The 8,978-nt window shown below is 37.8% G+C and overlaps 1 long non-coding RNA gene across 1 annotated transcript; it reads left to right on the forward strand.

Annotated features, from left to right (window-relative positions):
* The first annotated feature begins 7,305 nt into the window (after positions 1–7,305).
* Positions 7,306–8,978, forward strand: LOC142177508 (uncharacterized). The gene is made up of 4 exons (XR_012706011.1): positions 7,306–7,488; positions 7,567–7,989; positions 8,064–8,641; positions 8,711–8,978. It is a non-coding gene; the product is annotated as an uncharacterized LOC142177508 (long non-coding RNA).

Below are 8,978 nucleotides of genomic sequence, written 5' to 3' on the forward strand. Positions count from 1 at the left end.
TGAATAAATGTAGTTCTTTCATTAACTTTAATTTAGCTTAATGCTAGATTGTGGACACATTGATGTAGTCCTTTGAACCAATTTCCGACTTCAAAGCCAATGCACTTTAAATCTGTAAATCCAAATTATCACCAACTGACTCCATTTGTCATGAGGCTTCTTTTCAAATATATTAAAACATTTAGTAAAGTTTATTAACGTTCAAACATTCGTAGAATTCTTTAGGCGCGTTCTTTAATTCATTATCGTGATTATGTACACATTCGCATGACATAATTATGATTTCCAAAATAAATTAAGGTATGCGTTCGCGCGACTTTGGTTAAACAATCTTAATATTTAATAAAGCGTGATTAATTGTGTACACGTATGCATGACATGATTTTAGCGCACTAAATAAAACGGATTTACGCACATGTGATCCGTTTCAAAGATAAATCCATATCGCCATAATTAAAAGCGGTAAAAGGTAAAATACATATAGGTTTTAAAATACGTAATTAAACAATCAATTATGCTAGGTATGATCAAAGCGACCGTACTAAAATTACGGAATCCAGGAATGCCAAATACCTTTTCCCGGGTTAACAGAATTTCTTATCCGGTCTTCTGTGTTTCGAGGACTTGTAAACAGAGCCAATTTCCTCAATTTGGAATTTTAAAATAAACCGGTGACTTGGGACACCATAATAAATATCCCAAGTGGCGACTCTAATTAAATAAATAATCTTATTTCAAATAATGTCACTTAAATTAGAAAAACTCCCGATTCATCGGAAAAAAGAGGTGTGACACCCTCGGCTCAGGAAAGCATGATCACCACATTAATAAAAAATATAGATAAGAAGGGACAGTACCAAAAATTCATATAAAAGCAGAATAAAAACAACAAGATAGTAAGGAGATCAACAATGAAAGAAAACAACGGTTAGTCATAAAAACCTATTACCAACAGAAAGCGAGACTGCGTGACAATACTACTATTATGAACACTCTAGACTACCTACTCTACTACCCTAATCCTCGACCTCCGTACCTTCCTATCAAGGGTCATGTCCTCGGTCAGCGAAAGTTGCGCCATGTCTTGCCTAATCACCTCTTCCCACCTCTTCTTTGGCCTACCTCTATCTCTCTGTAGGCCCTCCAATGTCAACCTTTCACACCTTCTCACCGTGGCATCTATGCTCCTCATCCTCAAATGACCAAACTACCTAAGCCGCGCTTTCCCCATCTTGTCCTCAATAAGGGCCACACCCACCTTGTCGCGAATAACCTCATTTTTTATCCTATCTAACCTGGTGTGCCCGCACATCCATATCAACATCCTCATCTCTTCTACCTTCATCTTATGGACATGAGCGATCTTGACTAGCCAACACTCAGCTCCATACAACATCGTTGGCCTGGCCATCACTCTGTAAAACTTACCTTTAAGTTTCGGTGGCACCTTTTTGGCACACAAAATACCTTAAGCGAGTCTCCATTTCATCCATCCTGCCCCAATACAATGTGTGACATCTTCATCAATCTCCCCATCCCCTGAATAATAGACCCAAGGTACTTAAAACTCCCTATCCTAGGGATGACCTGCCAGTCCAGCCTCACCTCCCCTTCCCCTCATTGAGTCTCGCCACTGAACTTACACTCCAAGTATTCTATCTTGGTCTTACTCAACTTGAAACCTTTAGACTCCAGGGTCTGCCTCCATACCTCTAATTGTACATTCACAACATCTCACGTCTCGTCAATCAATATAATATCATCTGCAAATAGCATGCACCACGGCACCTCTCCTTTGATGTGGCGCGTTAGTACGTCCATCGCTAGAGCAAACAAAAAAAGGGTTGAGTGCTGACCCCTGATGCAACCCCATAATAATCGAAAAATGGTCCGAGTTTCCACCCACCGTCCTCACTCGGGTCTTTTTCCCATCATATATTCCCTCAATCAATCTAACGTAGGCAACAGGTACACCTATAGCCTCCAACATCTCCACAAAACTTCCCTTGGAACTTTATCGTATGCCTTTCTTAAGTCAACGAACACCATATGCAAGTCCTTATTTCTCTCCCTATACTGCTCCATAAATCTCCTAACAAGGTGGATGACTTCTATAGTGAACGCTCCGGCATAAACCCGAACTGGTTCTCAGAAATAGACATACTTCTCCTCATCCTTAGCTCTACCACTCTCTCCTAGACTTTCATAGTATGGCTAAGCAGCTTGATACCCTAATAGTTATTGCAATTTTAGATGTTACCCTTGTTCTTGTATACATGAACCATCGTGCTTCACCTCCACTCTTCGGTCATCTTCTTCGTTCTAAAAATGACATTAAATAACCTAGTGAGTCACTTCAAGCCTGCTTTGCCCGTACTCTTCCAAAACTCCATCGAGATTTCATCCGGCCCGATCACTTTGCCCCTTCTCATCTTACGCATAGCCAAATCACAACGACTCTAATCTTCAACTTCATCAACTCTAATCCGCCTACAATACCCAAAGTCACAATGACTCCCGGAGAGTTCCAAATCACCTAGTACAATGCTTTTGTCCCCTCCTCGTTTAAGAGACTATGGAAGTAAGTCTTTGCTCAATAGAGCTCAGTTTAAAAATGTATGAGAATATAACACTGCCTAAGCATTCACATTGCAAGCTTCATAATGTTTCTCCATATAATCCATTAAAACAGCCGACGTGCCAAGTCACCCTTGTTTGGTTGGTTGTTACATGTTACATTGTATCGCATTATTACTTTAGATATAATGTTTGTATTGATTGTTACTTAAATTTTATTGTATCATATTGTTAAATCTGTCGTTACGTAACGATAAAAAATTGCTACTTTATGGAATGATCAATTTGGTGTGGTCGCGTCATTACCTATACTTTCTTTCTCTCATCTTGCACTTCCTTATTATTAATAATCCTATTTTATCTTTTACCTTATATTTTATATAATAATTTTACCTCGTATTACAAATTTATTCTTCATATTGTTGGTTCGTGACATTATAAAATGATGACAAACAATACAATATATCCAAATATTATATACAATGCAATACTATACGATACATAATAGTATATCAAAATAATATATATATATATATATATATATATATATATATATATATATATATATATATATATATATAATACAATGCAATACTATACGATACATTACGAACACAATACATAATTAACCATCCAAAACAAGTTGTAATATACACAATGGAAAGGCTTGGAGGGACAATTAAGTACAAGAAAACCACCAACTAGCAAGAAGGTGACTTATTATACATTTTAAATCCAAATTTATAGTTAAAATTTCAAAAATGAACTTTATAAATCCAATAAGTGCCTTTTTCAACCTCCCATAATCAGGGGCGGATCTACCTTATGAGGTAGGAGTGCCACGCCATCCGCTCGCTTTACTAAATTTTTTACTATATATAAAATATATTTGTGAAAACACTGATATATTAAAATGATGGCACCCAAAATTCATAAAGTGATATGGGTGCCAGTGGTTCTACGTCCCTTCTGAAGGCTATCATTGACCTCATGAATACGAGATTGATTCCCTTAGGAGCACTATCTTTCTTTCTTTCCTTTTTTCTGGTTTTCCTTTTTTTTACTAATTAAGATTTTCCTTTATTTTTAATTGGGCCCTAGAGCCTCACCTCTTTTTCCTTTTTTTTCTTCTTAGTTTTCTTTCCTCTTTTTTCTTCTTTTTATTTGCTAAGTTTCACGTTTCTTCTTTACTTTTAATTTTTTTTTGTATATCAGTCTTCATTTTATTTTTACTTTATATTATTATACCTTACTTCATGAACAACTTTTTTCGATAGGTAATGTGAACTGATTTAGTTAGCATATAATGTCTCTCTTTTAATGACACAGTATTTATTTATATATTGGAGTATAATTTGAATCGTCTTTTCTATTGGCTTTTGAAAAAATAAATAACTTGATTAATAGTCGTTTTGAGTTGACTATTATAGGTTAAACATTGAAGGTTTTGCTTTAAAAATAATTATCATATAACTCGACAATTAACATGTAAAAGATAACCCAAGAATGATAAAGGTAAATTAATCTAGTCAAATAAAGAATATGTAGTATTAAGCTATTCTTTAAAGAAAACATTTCATTGGAAATTCAACAAAAAAAAAAAAAAAGAAAGAAGCCAAATCGATGCTTTGTGAATGAAAGAACTAGCCAAATCGACCCATAAACTAGCCAAAACGACATATAAACTACTCGGTCTTTGTAGCTAGTTGTAAGTATATTTAGGCGTGTATTCATAAATTTTCATAAATAGTGTCAACATTTGAATACAAATGAATTAATTATTATAGTGACAAAGTCAATTTTTCTATTTATATCCAATATTTTTATTTTATTTATTATTTATATATTACATATTTAGTAAAGTTTTCGGGGAAACGATCTTGATGTCATGTATATCTGCCCTGAATATATCATATGTATAAAATAGTGGCACCCGCAACTTGCATTCCTGCATCCGCCTCTACCCATAATCTTTTTAGGCTCCAACTAAATATTATCCGAACGCCAAATAAATAGAGCTCAAAACCTAAATGTGGTTCTTTTGGACAAGTAGGACCAAAATAAATGTAAAAAAAAAAAGAGTGACATATCTATATATAGCGCTCTTTTAAAGAGCGCTATACTTTAACGTTCGTTTTGGATGTTAAGGTATAGCGCTCTTTCAAAGAGCGTTATATGTAAAACGCCTTTAATAAAGGCGATATACCTCGAAGCTGATAAGACATGTATGCATAGCGCGGTAAATAAAAGCGCTATATGTATAGCGCTTTTATATACCGCGCTATACATACATAAAAAAATGTTCCCCTTCCCTTCCCCCCACGTTTTGAACCAAAAGCTCCCTCCCCCATTTTTAAAAAACGCCCCCCAATTAACGAGATAAAAAAATCGAGTGGACCCCACCCGTCCCACAAAAAGTAAAGAGTGTTGGTCCCACATCCTAGCTAAGCTTTTTCTTGTTGTGGGTTGCTTGTTCCAGACTCAAATCTTCAATTCTTCAACTTTTCGAAAAACATAAATCGAGGTATTCCGATTTAGTTTATGTCAAAACTCGAATAAATAATGCATATTAGTTGTTTTGAATGTGTTCCATGTTGTTTTGTATTTTTTTGCGATTAAACTGGTATGTTATTTTTTTCCGGACTAAGATATTAGTGTTTTAAAAAAATATGTAAAAATTGAGAAATCATTATTATTTGTTAATAAAAATGTTAATAAATTACTTTTACTATTTTATATGTATTTTCGTGAATGTTTTGTGATTAAAATATATTTGTCATTTTTATCTAGTTTAGATTATTTATTTGCTTAAAGACTAGTAATATAGTGTCCTTTTAGCGTAGTAAAATGTAGAGCCTTTTAGCGTAGTATCCCTGTTATTTAAGTATCTCTTATACTGATAGATCAAAAATAAACTCTGTCCAATTTACAAAAGTTTATTATTTAATTTACAAACAAACATATAAAATTATAAAACTAACATGTAAAAATAATAAAACTAACACATACAAGAATTCAGGATAGTTTGGTGCTACTGGACCTCAAATATCGAGCCTGAAACCCATATGTGAATATTCTGTGCAATTAAATATTGTATAATTATAAAAATTATTTATTTAATTTACAAAACAAACATATAAAATTATGAAACTAACATGTAAAATAATAAAACTAACACATACAAGAATTCAGGGTAGCTTGGTGCTATTGAGCCTCAAATATCGAGCCTGAAACCCATATGTGAATACTCTATCCAATTAAATATTGTATAATTATAAAAATTAATTATTTAATTTATAAAACAAACATATAAAATTATGAAACTAACATGTAAATTAAATAAAACTAACACATATAAGAATTCAGGATAGCTTGGTGCTACCGGGTCTCAAATATCGAGTCTGGAACCCATAAGTGAATACTCTGTCCAATTAAATATTTTATAATTATAAAAATTAATTATTTAATTTACAAAACAAACACATAAAATTATGAAACTAACATGTAAAATAATAAAACTAACACATACAGGAATTCAAGATAGTTTGGTGCTACTGGGCCTCAAATATCGAGCCTGGAACTCATATGTTAATACTATGTCCCATTAAATATTGTATAACTATAAAAATTAATTATTTAATTTATAAAACAAACATACAAAGTTATGAAACTAACATGTAAAATAATAAAATTGACACATACAAGAATTCAGGATAGCTTGGTGCTACTGGGCCTCAAATATCGAGCATGGAACCCATAGATATATACTCTGTCCAATTAAATATTGTATAACTATAAAAATTAATTATTTAATTTACAGACCAACACATACAATTAATGTTGTTTAATTTACAATAGATGACATAGACGGCCTATGCATCCCGAACCTTTCTGCGATGAGCTATTAGTGTTACAGGGCGATCATAGGTCCGCCCACGTATGGGAGAGAGAGTTACTAGCCCAGACTCTTCGCGCCAGGAGAGTGGACGACATGTGGGATTTTATGAAGGACAAAGATCTCCATCCCCGTGTAGTCCAGCGCCTGCGGGTTACAGGCTTCTACAGAATTTTGGAGATCGGGCGGCTGTAACTCGACTGGTCTTTGGTTACGGGCCTGATAGAGTGGTGGCGACCGGAGACGCACGCATTCCACCTGCCCATTGGCGAGGCCACCATCACATTGCAGGACGTGTAGGTTTTATATGGGCTGCTCATTGATGGACTGCCCGTTGCACTGCCTCATGCCATGAGAGAGATGACGCGTGGGCAGTATTTGGACATACTACAACAGCTCGCTGGTTTCAGGCCACAGGATGAGACTGCACACTCATGGGCCAGTCGCATGAGTTTGACAGGTATTCGACAGCATTTGGAGATATTTCACCCCGACATCACTGGCGAGACAGATGATATGCATATTCACCGGTATACGAGGTTGTTGTTGTTCCTTATGTTTGGAGGGGTCTTGTTCCCGAACACTTCAGGGAACCTAGTCAGCTTGAGATTTCTTCATCATCTTTAGCGGCTAGATGATTTACCCCAGTATAGTTGGGGTGCTGCTGTTCTCGCCTACTTGTACAGGAAGATGTGCCGCGCGAGCATGGGCACCCAACATGACGTATGTGGATTTTTGCCGCTGCTATAGGTGATGAATACTCTGTTCATTCCTTCCAATTCTATCTAGTCAAAAATTTTCTTAAACTTTATGTCAACTTTGTATGTTAGGTTTGGGCCTGGGAGCGGTTCCTGCAGTTGCATCCACCTCTACCACCATTACCTCCAGATGTACCACCTTCGTTTCTCCCTCTAGCTAGGAGGTGGGTTCTTCGGCGGGGATACGTACATATCTACGAGGCTTGACATAATCTCCCCCTTTGCAGGGATTTGCTGGATATGTTGGAGGGCGCACAGGTAAATGTATTCCTAAGTTTACTTAGTATAGCTTCACATGTGTTGCATATACTCACGTTTTCTGTTGTTATTTAATAGTTCATCTGGATGCCATACAACGATGACTTGATAGGTGGCCTGCCAGATTATTACTCGACCGTCCGACTGATTTGGAGCACTTCCGTCATGCTGATGTGCCTCGATATTGTGGAGCATCATGCCACGGAGCGGGTACTTCGCCAGTTTAGCCGTCCGCAACTTGTACCGAGAGGGCCCACATGGGAGCCCACACATTATCAGTAGGATGATCGTTCCAGAGTGGACGACGCATATGTGGCATGGCTAGGTCGATACTTAGGACCGACGAGCTGACCTGATTCAGCCCCCCCTTCACAGAGCCGGACGAATACTATTCATGAGTATATGCCCTGGTACCGCCGCGTTACCCAAAATTTCGTCGGGAATCCCATTCATCGAGCTGGCAGTTGGTACGTTCCATATGCTGGGCGGCACAAGGCCCTGGTATGTTTTCTAGTATTATTACTTATATAACTGTAACATAGTATTTTGTAGTTTATATTTTATACGTTGTACAGGCTATTGGCCTACATATAGTTTACCAGATGGGATTGCAGATGCATCAGCATGCCGGCGAGGGAGCGACCGCTTTGCACGATTATGGCTGGCAGGTTGCAGAGGTGGCTGCCCGGATACTGCAGCGAGCCCGGGAGGATCAGCACTTAGGACACGACCCTGCTTATGTGGCGCCAGAGCAGTACCAGTGAGGTAGGGGTGTCGCACGAGGGAGGGGTGCCCCATGAGGCAGGGCTGCTCCACTGGGTCGTGGTTGGCGGCGAGGAGGTGGTCCCCAGCAAAGGGGAGTTGAGGCCCCTGTTGATGATATTGATGCTGATCTGCCGGGTGACCTTCATGAGCCGGATGAGTATCCCAGCAGCATGCCGTCATACAGCCTTGGGCTGCAACTCACTCCAGGGACTTCGCAGGTGACCCAGTCAAGTCCATTATTGATCACAGGTACGAGCATTACCGGAGAGTATTGGGATGCATACTTCCGAGGCCCATCGACCGCTGCTGAGGATCGGCCGACCCGAGATGTGGATAGTGGGTGCCGACTGAGTTATGGCTCATCATCGAGGAGCCCGACGAGATCGTGGTAAGACAATTTAAATTGTTGTGACTTAATATATATTTTTCTATACTAAGCTGACTTATTCTTCTGTAGGTTACTACTAGACCGACGACCCCTTCTACCGATCCTGCCAGCACTACTGATAATCATGCTGCAACGCATCCTGCTATAAAGAGACGACGTGATGAGGATGATCCTGATAGCGTAGCTAGGCAGGATGGGATGCGCCTCAGGCAAGCAGCTGCATTGAAGCACACAGGTTGTGGAACACATTGATTTTTTTATTTTTTTTGTATTTGATGTAAATATTATTTTATGTAGATAATAACAACAATTTTTATTGTTTTCGTTATATGCGCAT

Source organism: Nicotiana tabacum, chromosome 23, assembly GCF_000715075.1.
Source record: "Nicotiana tabacum cultivar K326 chromosome 23, ASM71507v2, whole genome shotgun sequence".
NCBI classification, from domain to species: Eukaryota; Viridiplantae; Streptophyta; class Magnoliopsida; order Solanales; family Solanaceae; genus Nicotiana; species Nicotiana tabacum.